The following is a 23652-nucleotide window of genomic DNA, read 5'->3' on the forward strand; positions in this document are numbered from 1 at the left end:
TTTGATTACAGTACCTTGGTCAGCATTTGCATCTGATACTGTAACCATGGGCCCTCCAGGACCAGCCCTATCTTATCAACAGAATGCTTAAGAATTGCCTTTCAGAAAATTTGTGAAGTCACGTGGCCAGAGCATGTGCAGAACAAGAAATCTTGACCTGAAATGACTGTGGAACCAAAGACTCTCCTCCCCCTGGAATCAAAGGACTGGGACATGACTGGAACTTAAAAGTGAGACTCTTATCAGAAGTGAGGGGCTGTCATTCCAGAAGATCCTGAGATTGGCAGGAAGCTAGATATGAGCTGGGAGCAAGATCACTCCACTAGGTGCAGCATGCTTATTACTGGGCAGCAGCTCTTCAAACATGCAACACTTCCTCCCCACCGACCCTGGCCAAGAGTAGCCCCAAGCCTCATTATACCCTCATTTGCATTGCGGTTTCGACGCCCACCCCTGGGAGGGATCACTGCCATGACAGTTCCAGAGATGCCTATGTAAGGAAAAAATCTCCTCCTCCCAATGTGGGGGTGGAGAAAATGCCCCAATTGGCCCACATTCCAAGACCTTCTCCTGCCCCCAGGACCCCATCTTCCAAAACCACAGACCACCACAACTTCAGGGCAGTTGCTCACCCTGAGCCTGCCTGCCCCTCCCCCTGGTGGTGCACTTTTGCTTTGCTAATAAATCCTCCTCTGTTAAAACTTCTGCTGTGTGTCTGCTTTCAAATTCTTTTGTGTCTGTGGACCAAGAACCTGGGACTGGTTCAATCTGACCAGTGCCGGTGACAAATGGTGTTAAAATTCCTTCCCCACCTTACCATAAATGTTTAAAACCTTACCATAAAAGTTTAGAACCTCATCATAAATGTTTACAACCTTATCATAAATGTTTAGAACCTTAACATAAATGCTTGAAGCCCACCAATCAAAATCTGTCCTGCCAGCATTTCCACGTGCCAGCCTGTTCTCTCTAACCTCTTAAATTTCACCCCAAATCCTGAATCAGAGAGACATATCTGAGGGCACACTCTCCCTGTCTCCCTGCAGATTGACCTCACAGAATAAAGCTGATTTCTTTCCCAAAGGCTGATGCCACAATTAATTGGCTTGTTTATGTGCATCGGGCAAGAGAACCCCAATTTTGTGCAGTAACAATACAAGATGGTTAACTCTCTGGATTCATGGCAACAAGGAACTTGCTGCACATTAGACAGAGTAGACTTATGAAGATCAGAATACAAAATAGAGTTCAAATAACAATGTGCTTCTTTAATAAAATTCAATTATACATCCCTTTTACCCAAGAAGATCTTGATAAATGTCAACTGATTATTTTACATTCTTTAAAAAAATTATTTGGATATGTCAATATTGAAGCTTCTGACATTGGAAGGCAAAGTGAAAAACTCAATATTAGAAAACAATCTTTTATATTATGTTTACCAGACAATTGGGGAACTATCAATTTGTTAATATATGAGTGTCAAAATACCAGAATGTGAGGATTTATAAAGCATGTGGGATATTTGTCACCCAGTTAAAAAATAACTTGTCTGGATACCAAATATAGAGAAAAATAAGAATTTAATTGAAAATGTAAGGTTCTGATACTTAATTCTTATTTCCTTTAAAAAAATGATCATTTTTAATCTCGGATTCATGCAATTTATTTCAAAATACATATGGATAGATCATGAGTAGACCACAATACCCAGTTATACAGTACTCAGACAACATCCTGTTATTGATGGTCCAGATTGCAAACTCCTTTAACAAAAGTGAAATATACTTTATAATATATATAAACAATATAAATAACATGCTGATAACAGTACAAATATTGTTATGTATAAAATGGTAAACCAAAGAATAAAAGAGTGACCATTTTTGCTGTTTTCTGTGTCAGTGTACACAATTGCATAATATTTTGCTGATGGCAGAGAAAGTACCATCATGGAATTTTAAGGATAAACTGATCTATATGACATATGCATCATTTATTCTTTCTTGACTAGTTTTGCCTATAAAAAGTGTTGACCTCTTCAAATTCAATAGAGAAATGCACCTAGGAAGAGTTATTGTTTATATGTGGCAAAAGCATAAAAAAGTTAAATGATGTCATATTAAATCCTTTGTGATGAATCTTAAGACAATGGCTTTCACTGATGCCCGATAAAAAAGTTAATGTATTAGGGATCAATACACATCAGACCTACGGCAGACCTGACACAAAGTCTATGCGTAGTAAAAGAAACAACCCAAAGAACAAGGGCCCTGTCAACTACTCAAGACCTTATAAGGCTGTTGTCTACACCATTGACATTAGACTCATTCAACTTGTGTACACAAAGTCTTTTTGTGCCAAGATAGGGAGCTTGGCTGAAAAGATACATACCTATAAAATGTCCAGGTAAGACAACAATTTTACAATGACTACAAAAATGAAAAGCAATGAGTAATAGAAGAACATTGACTTTTGGGGAAAAAATAGGATCATTCGTGTTCCTTTCACTTAATTGGATGACTATCTTGGCGAATAAAGAATAGTAGTCAATCTGCCAGGAAAGAAAAAGCATGCTGATTGCAGAATTATGCTAACAAGTATCCAAATACACTCTAAATGGAAAGATTTCTCACCTCAGCTGACCCTGCATACTTGCTACCTGCACAGTAGAAACATACAGAGTGTAAACTGTCAAGTTGCCCTTACAAGTTGTAATTTATATGTAACTTGGTTATATTTAGCTAATATTATAATTCATTGCCCACAGGATTCCCACTTGTCTGAGAACGATCTCTAAACTGGTATTTAGAGGTAATAGTTCTGAATTACCTGACATTTCTCAGGCACCATGGCATAAAACCCTCAGAAGTCTTGAGCTGTATTACTAATTCTTGAATTTACTAGCAGTCAAACTTGGAAAAGTGTCTATTTCTCAGTGTCTCAGTTCCCTCAGCTGTTATACGTGGATAATTTATATTCCTTTTCCTAAAGATAAAATGTGCTAATAGATTAAAAATTGCTTTGTAAACTGTAAAGTGATGTGCAGATGTGAGGTCTTATAACTACCACCATCATCATCATCATCTTCATCCTGATGGCATAAGCATTTTGTTTAAGCCACCTGGTGGCTGAAAAGAACAGTCTCCTGTTCACTTATATTGCTGACAAACCTTCATGCCTGGTAGGTGCTTTCAGGGCTGTCACATGTCATACATGGAGTTGGGACAAATTCCACAGTGTGACACGGCATGGTATAACTTTTGTGGTCAGAGTTAACCGGGCAGAGAATGCAGACAGTCCCCAGTTTCCCATCATCCATTCGACTACTAGAGGAAATACCCTTCCACTTGTGAGTCTCCTCATATAGGGCAAGTTTGAAGAAGGGATCTGCTTAGGGGAAAATAAGCAGGCTGTTTGGCATAGAGAGTCTCTATGAGAGGGTGCCACTAGCTTACGGAAATATCTGGGAAAGCCAGGTACCCTGCACTTGTGGACCAGGGGACAGCTGGGAGACGAAGCCTATGGATATCACATGCCAGGCTGAGCTTAGTTCTCCCTCTAGCTGGGATAATAAGGAGTGCCTGAGACCCAGCTAGCTCATTGTCCAAGCATTGCAGAGTGAATACTCAGATCTTTTACAAACAGCACTGATTCTTATATGATACTGACTCCTACCCATTGGTCTTTGAGAAAAGACCATTTTATTCCTTCCTACTTCCCAAAAACTGGATCTGTGGGAAAATCTCTCTGATTACTGCATCATCATGTGCATTTCTGCATCTGCAGCATGCCTAACCATCTCAATTCTACCTGTGTTATAAGAGGTGTTTTGGCATATAGAGTAAGAGTGCATGGGCTCTGCAGCCGGACTGCTGGGACTCAAACCCAGTTCCTCTGCTTCTGAGTTTATGACCGTCAGCGTGTTAGCATATCTGCGCCTCAGTTTACTCACATATAAAGTGCAAGTAACAGAAATACCTATCCCATAGATTTTTACGGATTATTAAATGACATGAAAGACTTAAAGCACTGAGAGAAGCACCTCCTAGATATTAAATACCCAATTAAAGTTGCTGTTTTATGGACCCATACAAATTAGATCACTAAGCATTACAGCTTTTAGATGCAACACTTGCTGACTAAGGTAGGGGAAGGAATTTTCTATTTATTGATCACATATATTGATCCCCTACACTGTGCCAGGCATTTAATTACCAAATAATCGTATGTTTTTTTTTTTTGTTTACAGATGAGGAAATTGAAGCCCTGAGTGACTGTCTGAGGTTAGACAGCAGGTAGTAGATGGAGGAGGAGATCTCAGGACCATCTGATTCCAATGGCCTTGCTGCTTTCTCTGTATTATTCTATTCAGAATCTTTGCTCCTCCTTCAGTTCTCTCTCTCACCCGCTTCCCAATCAGAACAATTTTAAAGAGCATTTACATATGGTTTCCATGTACATGCCCAGAGGCACTCTTGGAGAGATAAAATTACCCAGAAAAGGATGTGCATCTCTTCTTCCTTATAACCCTCCACATAGCTACAAAGGAAAAAAAAAATTCTCTCTTTACAAACACACATATTTCTTCCAATATTTAAACTCCAATAGCAGATGTTCACACAGAAATACAAATAGGCATCCTTCTACTCACTAATGTGCACATAAACATAAACATGTTTGAAATTAGAGTATGGGAAGAACTGGCGTATAAAGCAAAAGGTAATCATATCATGTGCAGTAAAAGTTCCAAGAAAATTATACAACTCAGACTTGGCTGTTGAGGCCATATGGAGACGGAAAATTAGTTTTGAGTTTAGTTTGCTGCTTGAATTTTGAGAGAAGTAGCTGACCAATAACCGCAGGAAGTAGGAATAAAAATTGATTCCTAGGAGAGAGTGTGAAATTCTGTGGACGATTGGGTAGAAGAACAGACATTGCTTCCTGGTCTAAGAAGGTGACAGAAATTAGCAACAACAACAACAAAATCTCAGAAAACAAAATCAAGCAAACAGCAATGAAAAGGCTCAAATCTGTGGCAAGATGTGGCTTGAGTGGGGTCTAGGTCTAGATAGTGTAATTTCTTTGAGGAGAAGGGAACTGTGAGTAAGGGCACAGCGACTCTGTTAAGGAATGGTGTGTGAGCCACCCTAGCAGCTCTATCCCAGCAGGACTCAGGGTCTGCTCACCTCAGGGCCAATGACACAAGTGCTGCTGCAGGAATTCAGCACCTACAGTGACCAAAACAGAAATTAGCCCTCCTCATGACCAGCAACGTCCTTGGAGGACTCACATGACAGGCCACTGAGTGCTACCTCCCAATTCATGAGACTCAGAGGATGAGAGCATTTAAGTAAATACGAGGAATCTCTATGCCCTGTATTACCAGCCACTGAACCAAAGTAAAGGAATCTCTGTGTAGGGCTGGTGTTCCTGGGACCCAGATACAAAGTAAGGATTTTTTTTTTTTTTTTTTGCCTGTATACTGACTATACATCCAGGCTCTTGTAGCCTGAGGGACCAATTTTTATAAACACACACACACATACTCTACTGTCATAAACATGCTCTGCACATATATTTAATATTTATCTGAGCCAAGGGTTGGAGAGATCTCGTATTACAACTTAGAAATCATCCATGGCCTTCATCCAGGCCTTCATCTGAGTTTAAGGACTATGGCTACAACTACATTTCGATATAACAGGTTTCCTTTAGAGTCCTATGTATTTCATTTTATTCAGCTAAAATCAATATTCTGAAAAGGGATCTGTCTTTGCCCAACTATCAAGGGCTAATGGCACTAGATATGTTAAGGCTCCTGCGCTAGGGGTTCCTGGTGAAGGCAGGAAGAGGAATTGGCAGATATTGCAGATGCAATTCAAACCGTCGATATCTAGATGGGGTAGGTGGGACAGGATCCCGGACCATGGGGGACATGTGTCATGTTAACATAATTCTTCCTTTAAAAGGATGCTTGGTCCCACTATAAATATGTCTTCTCTATTATTCTTTCAAAGTATCTATATGCTATGTTTACTTTGATACCTCTTGAATATCTTTTATGAAATGAATATTCTATTTATTTCAAATAAAAAACCTTTAAAATTCTATTTATCCTAGCATATCCAATTATTAGATTTGTAAGAGCTCTTCAGAGATAGTTGAAAACATGCCATGATATTCATTTAAGAATCTACTCTTTTTCCGCACATGTCAAAATAAGTTATATCAGGAAAAATAACGCACATTTCTTACCTGATTATAATTTCCAGTGTCATATATCATCTTCAGTGAATACTAATTGCTACTAACTGGCATTTGATTGAAGTGGTAAAGAGGTGAATCCATTTTGTTCCACTAATTGATTCAAGTTGGATTTTGGCCAAGTCTTATAACCTAAATGTCCAATAAGGGAATGATTAATTGAATCTTAGTACGTCCATATGACAGAATAATGTGAAGCCATTAAAATGGTATTTCAGAAGAATACTTAGTGAAATTGGGAAATGCTTATAATAAATTTACTGTCAGTACATGGAGAATAAAATCTAGATTCATCATCTTGGACTCTAAGGTCTTACATAATTGGGCCCCTGCCTAACTATGCTTCTCATCTTAAACACCTGTCTCCCTCAGTCATCACACCTCACACGAGTCTTTATTCTATTGCTGTAACATTCCACCACCTTTCCACTGTCAGGACTTCACATTAGCTGTTCCACTATAAGGCCTTCCTTATATCTTCACATGAATAATACCTTCTTGTTCACTGAAAAAGGCCTTCTCTGACCACTTACTTTCTAATATATCACTTTGTTATGTTACTTATTACTTCTCACTACCTGATATTGCTTTACTTACTTTTAGCTTATTTTTCTGCACCTTTTACTGGAATGCAAGCTCCTTGAAAGCAGGAACCGCATCTCTCTTGTTCACTGTATTATTCCCAAGTGCCTGGCACTTAGTAAATATCCAATATATATTTGCTGAATGAATAAACCAGTAATATTTTTTTATTTCAAAAGTAAAAATACTCATTTTAGAAATCTTCAAAAAATATAAAGAAAAAAAGAGTATAAATTACCAGTAATGACTCCATCCAGAGATCATTATCATACATGTTGGTATATGTTAAGGCACAGACACATGAATATATGACAGTTGGGGTCATCTAACTGCACTTCCTCTTTGGTTGTCCTCTTTTCCTTACATTTTTCTCTCTTTTCCCTCTGAGAAACAAAATAAATTTTCCTCATAAACTCCTGTATAACAGTCTAGTGATAATTTTAATTTTATGGGAATCTCCCTGCATAGCTTATCAATATATTTATTTGACCATAAATAGTGCTCTCCCGTAGAGGAAGTTTGGTACTCATATTTTTCTGCAAGTCCAAAACGTGGACTAGAGCACAATGGTGGGATAGTGCTAAGTGCTGTGGGACATATAGGAAACACAACCACTTTTTCCTTTGCAGTGTGTCGGAGAAGAGCTTCGGGAGGAAGTGACTTCTCAGCTGAGACCTGAAATGGGTCCACATCAGCCACACTAAATTTATCAGGCTGGAGGGTGGGAGAGGCAGGGAGTCCCAAACAGAGAGAACTACTGTATGTACAAAGGCCCTGAGATAAGAGAATACTGAACTTTAGGAGAAATAAAAGTTGTTCCATGTTACAGTGCATACTGTGTGAGAGGACTTTTGATGCTGGGGGTGTTGGCAGAGGCCAGACAAGGAGGACTTATGTTAAACAGTTTATCTTGGGGACAATAAGAATACTTTTAAGTGCTTTCAGCACGGAAATATCATGATGAGTTTAGTATTTTACAAAGATCATCCTAACTGCTTGTGGAAAAATATAGGAAGAGAAAAAAAATGTAACTTATATGCCTATACGAGCATATAGTGAATGTTTTTTTATATCTAGAGGGAGAAGATAAGAAAGCTAACAAGTGTTGTGGATTTACTTCAACCATTCAGGCATCAAGCAACAGAAAAAAGGAAGTAAGGGTAAGGGGTCCTTGGTGGCTGCTTCTGGTGAGGCTCTTATTATCTGTGTCATGTTGTCTTTACTTGTTATTATGCTGTCACCAATTAGGTGGGAAGGGTCTCCATGATTTAGCTGGCATGGTGGCTATTGCAAGGGGGCCATAAAATACTGTCTTTGCTCATGTGTAGCAGGGCCATCTGCAGGTTCCTTCTCTGATGTCTTTACACAGTCGAGAAGCACCAGCGGGATCTCTATCTGCAACCCCACTCTACTCTGCTCCACAGACACGAGACACTAGTGCTGTCTCCCGGAGCCTGTTCCACATGCGGACCAGACAGTCTTCCCGCACATAAGACGAACTGCAGATTGGCTGGCCTTCCCCTCTGTCTCCTGTTCTCAGCACTACAACTTTCAGAATTCACTTGATATCTCTGGCATGTGGATGGTGCCCTTCTCTCCTTTTTGTTGCTTATTTGCATCTCCCTCCACCCCATTTTCACAAATATAACTTTAGTCTTTTTGGAGATCATATTGGTAGAAGTGGGTTTTAGAAAGGATAGGGTAGGCAAATTAATGTGAGTATACAAGTCAGCATTGTGTCCTAGAAATTTATGTTGTTTTTCGCAGTATAAGCAGGACAGTCTATTGTTTGGGGGACATTCCTAGCCTTTTGTAATCCACCAAATATTTATTGAGCTCCTAATATACATATTAATAATTAATGGGGATCAAAGATAAGGAAAAAATATCTCCCCCAAAAAACAAAATCTAAAAAGCAGATCCCCTTAGACTGGTGCCCATTCCCTCATAGCTACTTAAAGACCTCACTCTTTTCGCTATTGCTGTCTTTTCTTGCATTTAGTTTCCTGTTGCTGCCATAAGAAATTACCAAGAATTTGGTAGCTTAAAACAACACATTTATTATCTTACTGCTCTAGAGGTCAGATATATGAAATGGCTCTTAAGGGCTAGCAATCACAGTGTTGTCTACAGAGCTGCATTTCTTCTGGAGGCTCTAGAGGAGAATCCATTCCATGCTCCTTCTAGCTTCTAGGGGCGGCCCGCATTTCTTGGTCTTCTGTAACTTGGACTCTCCTGTCTCCCTCTTATAAGGACTCTTGTGATTACACTGAACCCACCTGGAAAATCCAGGATAATCTCCCCATCTCAAGACCCTTAAACTTAATCACATGTGCAAAATCCGTTTTAACATAAAAAAGCGACATGTTCACATGTTTTGGGGATTAGGGCATGAGCATCTTTGGGGAGGGGGCCTTATTCTGCCTACCACACTCCTGCATCATCAATTTAGATCAGTTGTACTTGGTCTTCATTTCTTCTAATTTGCTTTTATGCTTTCATTTTCTTGTCTGTAAAAGTTGATAAAAGTAATAAATACTACCTAGGGTTGTTGCGTAGAGTAAATGCTTAGAAGAGTCTGGCACACATCACACCCTTAAGAAGCTATTGTTACTAAGGGGACTAGTATAATTTTATAACCACCTTCACGAGGTTAAAAATTCCACTATCCACATATATACTGATGGTAAGTGATAGGACTTATGAGATGATATATGAGAATCTAATAAGATATAATACTTTAGTAATTGATTCTAGGAATACATATGCTCACATTATGGACAATATAGTCTTTGAATTACCCTTGAAGAATCATCAATATCTTAGCAACTCTAGCAGAAAATTATGAGCAGATTATTTGCAGCGTTGGCTTCCTTTCCCATCTGTGACAAGGTAAAAACATCTACATTTAATTATTTTCAGCCTTCCTTCCTGTATGTTCAAGAAGATTATGATTGTTTTCCATTGAGATTCTCTACCCCACCCACACCTAGTGAGTATCTCCTCTATGCCAGCTGTTTCATTAGGTTTTTGTGATGCAGTTTAAAGGTACAAACAGAGGTGCACCCAAATAGAGGATTATGAATTTAGGACAACAAGTAGAGAGAAAGATTCATAATTGAGTATCATTGGAAAGGGCTTTGTCTACTCAAGAGAGCATAGGAAGGATAGTGCCCTAAAGGAAAAGAAGTAGGGGTTCAGAGTTACAGTGGGGAGGAATATTTTGAGGAAATTAGTTCTAATTCAAGGGTAGGATATTGATAATGACAAAAATTAAAACATTTTAAACATTTTCAGTGCAATGAGAATATGTTTCTTATCCTTTGACATTATTTGAGAGATGCTAGTAAAGAGTGATTTCTTTTCATTACTTTCAGTTGCTAGATTCTATTTCTTTCAGTCCACTTCCATGCTTTGACTGGTCATGTGGGGCTTAGTTTTTGTTTGAATTATACATCGTCCAGTGGATATGTTACATTCGCTTCAAATTTCTTACACTTTCCCTGTCAATCATACTCATCAAACCATTTACAGTCCATCTGTCTTCTCCTCCAGCAATCTTTATCACTCCCTACCCCTTTTCTTTCCAGGGAAGAACTGACCCTTCTTCAGTTCAAGTTCACCTTTTCCACCCGTTCTGACATCATTCTCACCTTCAATTTACAATCACGTCCTCGAAACGCTATCACACACACTTAATTAATGCTGCATGCCTTGCAACCAGGTGCTCTCATTTTCTGCCTGCTACAAACAAACTTTGTTAAAGAGTGTACAAAAATCACTAGTTCTTTCATGTCCAATTTGCTACTAAACTCACTTTGATCTGATTTCTTATTTTAGTAAGATAGAAAATACTCTTGTTATCATCAAATCCAGTGACTGCCTTCTATTTAATTTGACTACTCTATAGCATAATAATATTGATCATGCTTCTCTCCCTTCACTATAATACATTACGGCTATTTCCCCCCTTCAGCTCACTAATTATTCTCTTTCTGGCATTCCTCCTGCTCTATCCCCAACTGTTGTTAAATCCCGGGGTTCCATCTTTTACCCTTAACCCATTGGATATGCTTTTGTGTGTGATATTATCCACTTCCACAGATTTTGTTAACACCTGTGGACATTCTCAACTAAGCAAAATGTAAAAGGCCAAATTAAATTCATCTCTAAAGCCTGCTGTGTTTCCTATTTCTTTAAATGAAATTAATGGCATTATTATTAATGGAAGTGTTCAAACTTGAAAACTCAAATATCCTTGATATGCCTTACTCAACCCCATATCATTTCGCTACCAAGTCACTCATTGATTCTTCTGATGTTAACTGTGAAATCCCTCCCTCTCCTCCATAGTTCTATCAGTTCAGATTTCCTTTCCCAATTCTCTCAATTATTTCAAGTCACTGAACTGAGCCTTCTTGTGATCTCTCTTGCTCTCTGCTTCATCCTCTCCACCAACTTCAGCACGGCACTCCCTACTGTAACACTCATTTCAAATTATGGCCAGAAAAAGATGACATATAAATCCTTTACAATGTGACCACAAACTCCTTGCATTCACTTACCAAGCTACATTCATTTTTAACTACATTAACTCATTTTTAAAATGGTATGCAGAGCTAAGGGTGCTACTATCGGAATATCGAGCAGAAACTCTCTAAAGGCACACGACAGCACAGCTTCAGGCAGCGTTCCATAGCTGTAAATGCTGAAAGGAAGCTCTAATGGGCAAAGCACTTGAGCACAGACGAGAGCAAGAGGCTAGGTGAATCTGTGGCCCTCCAGAGTCGTGGTCATAAACATTTAACAAGCACTGATAGTGGCTCATAAAGGGCTAACCACTGGCAAAACTATGGAAAAAAAGAAATTAGTTACTCATCATCTTTAGTGCTTCCATTTCCATTTCTGAAAACTTCCTCTTCTTTCTCTATCACTTCCCTTCTTCTCTTTTCTCTCCCACAACAAATAAGCATAATATCTTTCAACTCAGGAGCTTATGACCAGCCCAGGTCATGACCCTTTCTATGAGTGGCTTGCCTAGACATTTCTATGGCAGAATATGCAACAAGTGTTTCTCGCTCTTCTATTTTGTCTGTAGCAGACGGTATTTTTCAAAGATGGCTACATAGTATCTCTCATCTCATGTGCTTTTCTAGAACCTTGCCATTCCCATATCAAGAGGTGGAGGCTAATTCCCCTCCTCCTAATTCTGAGGAGACTTGTGACTTACATGTACCCATGTGTATCCAGGAGAATGTGGCAAAAATTATGCTACTGTTAATTTAAAGGCTGGCCTTAAAAGGGTGCAACAATGATCTTGTTAGCTGAGGCACTCACCTTTGGAGCCCTAGGCTTTAATGTAAGCAGCCTAGCTGCCTAGGCTGCCATTCTGTGAGGAAACTCAGAGCAGCCCATGTAGAGAGACACAGGGAGAGGCCCTGAGATTACATGGAGAGAGAGAGATGCTTGTTTAGCTTCCAGTGAATTTAGTCATTTGCTTTCCAGTTCCAACCCCTGTCTGACTGTAATCACATGACATATTCTGAGCCAGAAGTGTCCAGCTGACCCCAAATTCCTGACCTACAGTAAGTGTAAGAGAAAAAAAAAATTATTGTTTTTAAACAAGTAAATTCTGGTATGACTTGTTATGTATCAATAGTAACTGGACACTGTCTAAGCACAGAATTTGCTCATGTCTCCACCCCTCTACTCCATCTTCAGAGTAAATCCTGTTTTTTCTATGTTAATTGAAGTTTTCCCATTCTCTGACTTGGTTTAAGAATAAGCATGATTTAGGAGTGACTTGGTTATGGCCAATAAGATAGGGGGCAATATTTGCTAGGAGGGTCTAGGAAAGAAATCACACACATAACAAAAGGGCATTTTATCCATCAGCTATTTCTCTAGAAATGGTGCTAATCTATAAAAAGCACACTGAGAGTGACAGAATGAAAAGACAGAAGGAACCTGGGTCCTTGACATTGTTGATCAACTGAATTAGCCAAACTTCGAAATGCTGTACTTGATATCTCTTGTATGTGAGGGAATATATTCTGATTTAGTTAAGAAATTTGATTTGAATTCTGTTATTTGCTTCTTAAATCATCATAACTTTTTTAATACCTCAATATAAATACATGTGATAGTCAAGGATTATCACTATATCCCTTGCATTATGATTTAGGAATCAGGATGCTCGAATAAGCAGCATCAGAAACACTGAGAAGTTGGCAAAATAATCCAAAACCAGGGCGGAGAATTGGTTATAAAAATTTACCAAGCTACAAACTGAATGGACATATAATAGGCTAGTACCAGGATATCTGAAAGAAGGCAGTGTTTTTTAATTAGGAAAACCATCAGGAATCATCCAAGTGACTAGTCCCCCGGGCCACAGCCTCTCAGAGTGTCTGGGGTAATAGGGAGACTGAATAAAATATAAAGTACACAGAAAGGTAGCATTCTCATTCTGTAGAGTAACCTAAAACAGAGGCAAAGTGATGGGGTTATAGTGAGTGAACTGGAGAAAAAGAACTCAAGACAATCACTACATGGTGGGCTTGGAGTCAGTCAGACCATAAGAACTTGAAAGAGCAATAAAATAGCTTACTAGTGCTGACTATGGGAGCAGGTAATAATAACTAATCTTAAATTAGTGCTTATTTTGTATTAGGCATTATTCTAAGGACTTTACATTTACCAGCTCATTTAATTTTCAGCAAAACCCAATGAAGCATTTATGTTAATTCCTTCCCAATTTTCAGATACACAAACAGACACGGAGAGGCTGAATGGCTTGCTCATGATCTTATAGCTAGTAAGTGCAGTTCTGAGGTTTGAACCCCATGCATTCCAGCCCCAGAGCTTATGTTTTAACCTCTGTGCTGTATTTTGAGGATGATTTACATGGTTAAGTTTGAGAGAATTTTATCCTGATTCTGTTAGGTTGGCTCAGGAGCTGGGAAGAAATTAACCCTTCAGGTGGTGAAAATCATTGATCAAACTATGAGGAGATAAGAACTCTCCTGCAGTGGAAATGAAGAAGCAATGACATCTCAGGGGAATTTTCTTGTTTTATGCAGAGCCATTTCAAATATAAAAATGTGTTATCAAATGAATGACTATGTTATAATAGGAATTCAGACATTGACATGTCAGAAGTACAATAAATAAACAATCCATGGCAGAAATATTATATTGATGTAAGAAATGTTGGGGGCAAAGGGTCGTTTGTTTAGCTCCTGGAAACCTCACAGTGATAGCCTGCTCTGACCAAAGCTAGCTTTGCCTAGTCTCAACCAAAGTACATTCAAGAACAGTTAATGTGAAGTTTTAAGCTACTGTCAGACAAACAGATTATACTATCTACAGTAGCATTCTCAAATACCTCAACGTGTGTAGGAAGGATTAAAAATGATGATGATTTATGTAAATAAACTGCTTGACTTTAGAAACTGACACTGGAAAGAAGATTCTCAAAAAGGTATGTCTATTGAAAGAAAGAACAGCAATGACAAAAAAAGAGATATACATGGGTGGAAAGTATTAGAAGCCATAAAGATACCTGTGAAAAGGGAATCAAGTGGCAGCAAAGCCAGTAAAAAGTAACCTTGGCAACAGCGTTTAGACGTTTGGAGCTAGGAAGAAAGAGAGGAAGTTTATAGGAACTGAAAAAATTAGTTTCCTCACATTAGAGGAGAGTATTTTTCACTGACACACTTGCTCACAAACATGCTCAGAATAGGACATCTATTCAATGATTTCAATAAAAGACAACGAAATCTTATATCAAGGCTGAAGGATAAAATGCAAAAATTCAATTATGAGCTATCTATCTTGAAAAAATTATTCCGAAAACAAAATTCTAGTTTTCCTTTTGATTCTTTTACAAAAAGAACTTTCAAGTTAGAACTTGACCTTTAATTGCATAGTGTCATTTTACTTTCAGAATTACATAATTTGAGTAATCTTACTCAATTTTACGGACTGCCAATTGTATTATACGAAGTTTGCTCTTAAATGGCCTCAGGCCTCGGTATAAGCCAGGATCCTCTTTGGTTTGGACAGCACAACATCCCATTGGGCATTTCTCTGGAATCCGATTATCGTTGCAAGGAAATGTTCTCATTTTTACAGCCAGAGAGAATCAGATAGAAGAATTTCTGCCAGAATAATGTATTACAGCATCCAAACATGTGAGTGAGTGGGGAGGAGAGGGAACTCTTTTATTCTGACATTGCCTCTGTTTTAAGAACTTCATGGGTATGTAGTCTATGTTTGGGTGTTCAGAATCATCTAGCAAAGGCAAGGAAAGTCTTAAGTGATGGTGGAAGTAGGCCACCTAGTCTGCTTCTGTGTAGGGGAGGAATACGTGCCCTTAGCTTTTGAAAAATACTTATCTGTAAGGATTACAAAATCATTTGGTTATCATAGAAGCAGTTTGTCAAATAATATATCAGGAGATAAGAAAAAAGAAAATCACTTTCAGAAAGCTAGAGTATACTCCAAGAGGCTAGCCAACTGAGTGAAGCTTCCACTTGACAGCAAATTCAGAGCTACAAGAAGTGTGCTTGAGTTCAACCTTCTCTCTAGCTTGGAAGCATGAATCATCAGGGATATATCCAGTTACCGAACCATTTACTGTCAGCTCTGAATTCTGTTTAAGATTAAAGGAAAACGATGGGGAGGGAGGAGGATCCATCATTACAACTAGAAGTAAAAAGACATGTGCATAAAGCCAAGCTGTAGACCACAATTGGTCTGCCATATCACTACAATACAAATAAGCCAACTTTTATATTAGATGCAGAAATAATTCTTCTCTTAAATGGTGTTTTACAGACACAGAAAGTTGCAGCTTAGACAACTGTCAAGGACCCTGAACCACTTACTTTAATAATGCTAACATCAGTGAATGTGGTCGAGAAATTACAAGTACCTGGTTTAGTGACTCAATCCAATTCTTGACCATTTAATGGCCAATCTGAAATGTTTAGCTTTGAGCAGTGAGCTCTAAAAGTTTCCTCTTTTCTCTGTCATGTACCACGAATGTGTTATTGACTACATCATTAATTTTAAATTTTGCCTTTTGGACAAGTAGAAATAATACCTTGTCTTATCTTTAAATACATCTTAATGATGTGTAGTAAATGAGATAAAATTTGTAAACTAAAAGTGCCACACAAATTGTATTTTTATAATTATGTCTTATGTTCTGTTTGACTTTGTTGTTAGGGAAACCAGACTATATTTATTGTATATCTATTTTTTGATGAAAAATCAAGGTTCTTGTTGAGTAGGTCCAAGTTTACATTACAAATGCAAGTCAAATTGATCCTCCACAGGCATTTGGCAATTAAGTAAGTTCTCCTTACATCCCTCTTACTGAATTATCCCTTTCATATAATGTCATATATCCATCATTACAATTTCATATAGAATAGTTTCACTGCCCTAAAAACCCCCTGTGCTCCACCTATTCATCTCTCCCTCCCCACTAACCCCTGGCAGCCACTGACCTCTTCACTATCTCCATAGTTTTGCCTTTTCCAGGATGTCATATAGTTGGAATTATATAGTATATAACCTTTCCAAAATGGCTTCTTTCACTTAGCAATATGCATTTAAAGTTCCTGCATGTGTTTTTTTGAACTGATAATTTATTTCTCTTCATCACTGAATAACAGTTCATCATATGGATATACTACTTTGTTTGTACATTCATCTATTGGAAGACATCTTGGTTGCTTCCAATTTTTGGCAATTATGATTAAAGCTGCTATAAACAATTGTGTGCAAATTTTTGTGTAGAGATAAGTTTTCAACTTATTTGGGTAAATTCCTAGGAGTGAGAGTGCTATATCTTATGGTAAGATTATGTTTAGCTTTGTAACTCTAACCCTAAGACCTGGAAAAAGGCAAGACTGTCTTCTCTCACCAGTCCTACGCAACATCATCTTGAATGTTCTAGTTAGTGCAATAAGAAAAGCTATAAAAGGCATAGAAATTGGAAAAGGAGAAATAAAGCAATCTTTATTTGCAGATAACAAGATTGTCTATGTCTAAAGTTTCAAAGAATTGACAAAAAAATCCTTGGACTGATGAGCAAGTACATCAGGGTCACAGGATGCAAGGTTAACATTCAAAAGTCAATTGCTTTCCTATATACCTGCAACAAATAATAAGAATTTGAAGTTAAAGAAATACAATTTATAATAGCACAAAAAAATGAAATACTTAGATGTAAATCTAAGAGAATATGGACAGGATCTATTTGGCAAAAACTAAAAAAAATTCTGAGAAAAGAAATCGTAGAAGATCTAAATAGATGGAGAGATAGTCTGTGTTCATGGATTGGAAGACTCAATATTGTTAACACGTCAACTTTTCCCAACTTGCTCTATAGATTCAATGCAATCTCAATCAAAATACCAACAAGCTATTTATCAGATATCAACAAACTGATTCTAAAGTTTATACAGAAAGGCAGTGGACCTAGAATAGCCAACAAAATACTGAAGGAGAAGAAAGTTGGAGGACTCACATTACCCAATTTTAAGACTTGATATAAAGCTACAGCAATAGTTTTGGTAAAAGATTAGACACAACAGATCAATGGAACAGAATTGAGGCCAGAAATACACCTATAGTCAACTGATCTTTGACCAAGATCAAAGGCAATTCAATGGAGAAAACTGTGTCTTCAACAAATGGTGCTGGACCAGTTGAGAATCCATATGCAAATAGTGAACCTAGACAAGAAACTTACATATTTTACAAAATTAGCTCAAAATGCAACATAAACCTAAATGTAAAATGCAAAACTACACAACTTTTAGAAGAAAACAAAAGATAAAATTTAGATGACCTTGGGTTTGGCGATAAGTTCTTAGAATACCAAAACCATGATCTATGAAAGAAAAAAAGATTATAAGTTGAATTTTATTAAAATTAAAAACCTCTGGTCTGAAAAAGACAATGTTAAGAGAATTAAAAGATAAACCACAGAGGGAAGAAAATATTTATAAAACATATATATGATAAAAGATTTGTGTCTAAAATATACAAAGAACTCTTAAAATTCTACAATAAGAAAACAACCAACCAAATTTAAGAAAATGGGCAAAAGATCTAAAGAGACACCTTACCAAGGAAGATATTCCAGATAACAAGTGGGCATGTGAAAAGATGCTCAGCATCATGTCTTTAGGGAGTTGCAAATTAAAAAAAGCAAGATACCACTATACACCTATTAGAATAGCTAAAATTTTTTTAAAAACTGACAATACTACTTACTGATGAGGATATGAAGCAACAGGAACTCTCATCTATCAATGCTAACAATGAAAAATAGTACAGCCATTTGCAAGACAGTTTGTTTCAAAGCTGAACACAGACTGACCATACAACCCAGCAATCATACTCCTAGTATTAGAATGGATTCACATATTTTTAAATTAATATTAATTGCATCTCATTTTAAATGTAGACATTCTATTACCAGCTTTTGTGTCAGCAAGGGAGATTCTAGCCTTGGCAACAGCCTCAAGTCTAATCTTAACATTGCCCAGATGATGGTGTTCACCCTTCTCAACAAGTGAAATTTTCATCTGTTTACAAAGCAATCTACAGAATATTTATCTCTCAGCTTGCTTCATAAAACAAGACCTCCCGTGAGGCAGTATGAATTATTTTCACACTACCACAGTGAGATTTAATGACATTTTTAATAAATAATAATATCCTGTTTACACATAATAAAGTATTACCATTTACAGGGATTCTGGTTTAGATTTACAAAAATGTGCTAAATCAGTGATGAGAACCGTGATTTATAATTGTTCTATTACTATTTCTGAAACTATTGATGGTAGGAGAACTTAGTGGCTGTTTCTGGCACTGTGGTAGCGAAAGTTAATGATTCTCTTGTGTCTTAGTGGAGTTATACTGTGGTTCATGTGCAAAAAAATACCTCAAGGCTGTGCTTTAAATGCTCAGCTCATTCATCTCTCATCAGTTAGGTAAATGAGATGCGGAAGTGGTTTTTAGTTTCTAAATAACTTTTTATACACTACTGAGAACCTTAAAGGGTCCTAAAATGTTTTCTTTTGTTAACAAAATTCCCTCATAATCCCCTCCTTAGTCTTGACGTCTCATTTTAAACCCTCCAGGCAGGCTGCTGCATTCACACTCAGTATGCCAACATTTATAAGCTCCTTTTTACCATACATTTACTTGTTTATATGGGGGTAATTTCAAAATATATATACCACAGTTACATGAAATGTTAACATTAGGGATAGATAAATGAAGGGTTTACTGAAACTCTATTACCTTTGCAACTCTTAGCTAAATCTGAAGTTATTTGAAAAGAAAGTATTTTAAAAAATATTACACAATAAAATACTCTCTTTTTACTCAATAAAGATTATAATGTATGTCTGTTTAGCATAAGTTTTGAAATGTATAGTCAAAATTGCCACAAAATATAATGCCTAATAAGTAGTTATTGTCCAAAGTTCCAACTGACACTGTATTTCTTTCTCACAAATCACTATCAATACGATGATAGTTGAAGACGGAAAATAAATAGCATTGAGTTGAAAGTCTCTATACTCTATAGTCTATACTACGAGCTCCTTGGGCCATTTTTATCACTCTGGATACAGAGTTAATTCATAGAAAGACAGAAGACAAATTCTTTTGTTGTCTCTTATTGTTTGTCCTCAACCCTTTAGTGTTTTTTGTGCCATTGAAAAAACTCTTAGACAGAGTTGAATTCTTTCTCTGTCCTTCACTTAGATAAGTTCTTAGGGACAAAGGAAATACTTATGATATTTTTTTTTCATCAATGACTGACTATAAATGATTGAGCTATACTTTCAGAAAAAATAAGACGCAGTTCCTAATTTAGGACCCATCTCTGTGAAGAGGTGATTAATATTTGGGATTGCTATTGCTATTGAATGTTTTGTTTCCTGGAGGATATTAATAAACATCGCAGTACTGAACTCTTTATTTGAACATTACAATATTTTTGATATGGTACTTAAATATATTTGAATGGTTATGAGTCTAAGATTGTATTGGACTTTCAACCAAAGAGGAATTCCAATTTGGTCTTTGTTATGGTTCCTTTGGGAATGTGTTGTGCTGTCAATTCAGTTAAAAAGTGAAACTTACTCATAAACCGGTCAAGGGTTTCATGATCCTTTCGTCTTTGAATTAGTTGTAAATTGCTTTATATCTATTCCTCGTCTTTTTCTCTTTCTTTTACTTTATCCACGATCTTCCTTCGACACAGCTATAATTTAATGAGTTTTCCGAAGTTTATTTCTTGACTCTGTAAATCTAAGTGGACAATCTTGCTGATTTTCATATTCGATTCTGGTGCTCTGGAAACGCTTGTCCAGGTTGAGTTCCCCCATCTGTCATTCTGTTCCCAAGAAGGGATTCTGAAGTTACCATGTCTGCAATTTAATCTTTTTTGTTTCGTCATTTAATTTGTAGTGGGTACTGGGTGAATCAGCCTGGCTCTTCTTGCCTCCTTGCCTGAACACCATTCTTGGTGATAAGAGCGGCTCTGGCCTGAGCCGAAGCCCGGAAGCCAGAGTTAGTGTGAGTGGGGTGGACGGACCTGTATTCATAGAATTTGAAGCAAAGAAAAACTAATGGCAGATAGGCAACTATGGGCTCTTGGACCAAGGAGGATTTTCAGAAGTGACAAAGCCAAATCAATGCTAGAGGCACGGGATGAAAAGCAAAAGCTGACTCAGATACAGCTACAAAGGATTTCCAGTGATGTTCAGTGAGACTGATCAAAAAGGATCAGGAGTGCATAGGAAGCTGATTTCATTGAGATTCTCTGACAAAGGAAGCCTCTTGCAGGATGCTTGGGCTCTTATCCATGGACCATGGGTGAAGAGGTAAGATTGGCTTTGAAAACAGTTCTGTTAAACACTGACTCTTCTAACATATACATTAAGCCCTAATAATGGGCTTAAGTCAAGCTTGCTGGATGTTTGAATTTTTCAGAAGCAGTAACACATGAAAGCAATGAATGTAAGTGAAATCACAGGACAAACAATATTAAAAGTATAAAAGAGTATGTAGCACTTTTTGTAGTTTTCTTTAGTTAAGTATTAAAGAAAAAAGTAAGAGTTATATTTCCTTAAACATCCAGATTCTTTGAAGATATATCCTAATTAGAAAAAGAGTGGTAGAACATGATAAACATAGAAGATAATTAATGTAGGCATCAAAAAATATTAAGTGCTTCATCTAAAACCAATACTCATGAATTGTTAATTTAGTAAAATTTGCTATTATGTTTGGGCGTATTAAGCCATATTAAATAGTATATCTTAATTTAAAGTTATTCACACATTCCAATAAATGTGAAGAGTTAAGATAAAAGAATAATATATTTTTTAAATGTAGATGACAAGGATATTAAAGTAGCACTGTTACTGTAGTTTTGGAATTCAGAATAGGAAAACACCAATGTGAAACAGTAAAGTTTATTTCAATGCTTTCAAGTACTGCAAACTTCATTATGTAGCTATTAAAAAGCAATTTTTTGTTCGTATTGCTTTGACCATATCACCTTAGGCCTTCCAAGGGGGTCATCCTGCCAAGAAACAAATTAAGCATTTATTAGAGAGTCACTAAGGCATCGTTACAGGAGTAATAGCTCACTACAGGTTCTTGTCATTAGTTCATTTATTACCCTCTCTGTCTCTTACAAGCTTTATAGAATCATGGATTTTTAATAAGTCTTGTGCTCTGTGGCGATCTCACGTTTGTTGCTACTCATAGAATTTGTTTCCTTTTTGATTCTGACAGCTTGTTGTTTACAACATGATAAGTTCTCCTTCCAACAAAAAATCCTATAAAATGGCTTGAAAGATGCTATAAAATTGACAATTTAATGCAGAATATAAATTAATGATAATGCTGTCTCCTCATCCTTTCTGTGATTCAATTACTTTCTTTCCATCCTTTATCATTTTCTAATTTCTAATGTTAGGTATATTACATAGTTCAATAGTTAAGCCCTAATAAAATCTGAAAACAATGTCATTGAGAGGCTCATGCTGTAAATCTTCTTCAAGTACTTCCAATAGGTCACCAGTGTGGACACTGACTAAAGTGGAACTTGCCATTTCTATCCCTCAATAGCAAAGGCCATGCCACAGTGGCTTAGACAAGGCCTTGAGACACTACAGTGCTGACCCTAAAATAGAAGCTACAAAATATCGATGTCCTGAATGCACCCTTTTGTTTCGTTTTCACTTTTCTTAGAAGGAATCTCATTGCCTTTGCTTTCACATACAAGGCTGTTATTATGCAACTAATTTTTTTTTTTTTTTTGCTGAGGAAGATTGGCCCTAAGCAAACATCTGTCACCAATTTTCCTCTTTTTGCTTGAGGAAGAGTCTCTCTGAGCTAACATCTGTGCCAATCTTCCTCTATTTCATGTGTGGATTGCCGACACAGCATGGCTGCCAGCAAGTGGTGTAGGTCCATGCCTGGGAACCAAACCCGGGCTACTAAAGCAAAGCATGACGAACTTAACCACTAGGCCACAGGGCCAGCCCACTATGCAACTAATTTTTATATGAGAATGATCACCTTATCAGATAGTCACGAATCTTTTCATATAGATATAATCAAATGAGATAAAACTGTAGTTTACACTCTCATTTTCTAAGGCATTAACAATATTGTGTTATAAATAGTGCCATTCTATACAAATATTGTAATGCATAAAAATGATGTTTTAATGACTTCCTCTAAAATTCTTGGCATATGGGACTAGCTGTAATGTAAAAGGAATCGAAATGTGGATAGAATAATGGATTTATCATTAAAAATCGGTGTCTTTCAGCATAAGGAAACTCTGCTGCTGTGCACTGTATGTCAGAACATCACACCCTGGAATGCCTGCAATACTGATTGTATGCAGTTATAAATTATACCTAAAGTTTCTCTCAGAAAGTCTGCTTCTTATTTTCAACTAGAAAACTCAACATACCTGTATCCCAACTTTGACTCCAATAATGTATGCAGTAGTCATAAGTGCTGCTCATTGGTTCTGCCTGGTTCTCCTTCCCTGCCACCCTGCAATTGAGAGTGGCCATGTGGACAATTGCTTTGGACAATGAAATGTGAGCAGAAGCAACTTGTGTTATTTCTGGACTGAACCCACATGTGATCCACCACACTTTATCTTCTCTCTGCCACCACAACCAGCAATATTCCAGGAAATGGCTTCATTGTCAGCCTAGGTCCCAGAAAGAGGATGACTCGGAGGAGAGCCCACAGCTGACCTGCAAAGTACATATAATGTGAATGAAAAATTAACGTTTATTATTTTAAGTCATTAAGTAGTTTGAAGTAGTTTGTTTTGCATAGTAACCCAGTATACTGACTGATGTAAAAATCAATGCTGCCATAAATGGAAAACAGTTAAATATGTAGCATTTGTTTAGAATCTGACTGGCAGATAGCAAATAAGTGGTTCCTGGATGTTGGAAAACATGAACTCTATCCATGTAGTGGTCAAACATTTGTACAGTTGTTTCTGAGATGACTCGGAATGCAGGTCAACACCTAGTGATCTTGCAGCCTTATGAAAAGAGGTTGGAACACCTAGTGTTAGGAGAATGTGTTGGCCACATTTGGCAATGTACTACTAGAAAGAGATGGGATGAGAAAATGACAGATCAGTCTGCGGTAGTAACGAAAGGGAATAGAGAGAATTCACAAAATTAGGGTCTCGTAGGGTTGAAACAGGCACCT

Source organism: Diceros bicornis, chromosome 3, assembly GCF_020826845.1.
Source record: "Diceros bicornis minor isolate mBicDic1 chromosome 3, mDicBic1.mat.cur, whole genome shotgun sequence".
Classification (NCBI taxonomy): domain Eukaryota; kingdom Metazoa; phylum Chordata; class Mammalia; order Perissodactyla; family Rhinocerotidae; genus Diceros; species Diceros bicornis.